The sequence below is a fragment of the Octopus bimaculoides genome, chromosome 2, assembly GCF_001194135.2.
Source record: "Octopus bimaculoides isolate UCB-OBI-ISO-001 chromosome 2, ASM119413v2, whole genome shotgun sequence".
Lineage (NCBI taxonomy): Eukaryota > Metazoa > Mollusca > Cephalopoda > Octopoda > Octopodidae > Octopus > Octopus bimaculoides.
The window spans coordinates 155329711-155330745 of NC_068982.1; positions in this window are offsets into that span (position 1 = coordinate 155329711).

Consider the following 1035-nt stretch of genomic DNA (forward strand, 5'->3'; position numbering starts at 1 on the left):
TATATATATATATATATATATATATATCACCTTGACCGACCAGTCCGTCGGGCGTCCATTTGACACCGCTGGTCACAGCACGATGTCCACTCTTCTCAGGATCGCGCCTTCCTCATCCACGTGGTCCCAATCGCCCTCCTAAAATCGTTACTCCACCGTCGTGGAGGCCTTCCGAGTTGGTCGTTCCCGCTCGCGCGAGTACCACTCGACAACTGCGCGGGTCCACCGATTAACGGTGAGCCGGGCGACGTGTCCATCCCATCTAAACTTGCTGCGTGTATATTCTATGATGGCATCCCTCACGCCGGACTTCTGTCTGATGACCTCGCTACTGATGTGCTCCCTCAACGAGATTACAAGCATTGACCTCTCCATGGCTCTTTAAGTAGTTACCAATCTCTGCTCTTCTCTCTTTGTTGTAGCCCATGTTTCTCTACCATATAACATTGCAGGTAGAACTGTGCTATTGATAAGGCTGGTCCTGTCCGCGGGTGGTCCTGTCGCGGGTGGTCCTGTTGCGGGTGGTCCTGTCGCAGGTGGTCCTGTCCTACCTTCCCTTGAGCACTTCTCTTATGCCATTAAACGCCTTCCATCCGGCCCTTACTCTCCACGAGATCTCCTTTTCGATGTCATGGCACATATTCACTTCCTGTCCCGTGCAGACATATTCCTTTACCTCCTCTATTTCTTCACTGCCGACCACCATTTGATCTGTTGGTACGTTGTCGGACCGTATGAACTTCGTTTTCATGCGGTTCATCTTGAGACCTACTGCAGAGCTTTTGATGTCGAGCTCCGTCAGCATGGTCTGAAGCTGATCCGTGGTTTCAGCGATGATTACGATGTCATCAGCGAAACGGAGGTGGGTGAGTAGCTCGCCATTGATGTTGACACCGCCTTGCCAGTCGATGCCTCTGATGATCTGCTCGAAACATGCAGGGAAAAGTTTTGGAGAGATCGCATCTCTTTGCTTCACTCCCTTCTCGACCGGCACTCGTACGGGTGATGACAGCAGAGCTATGTCGATGGTCATCC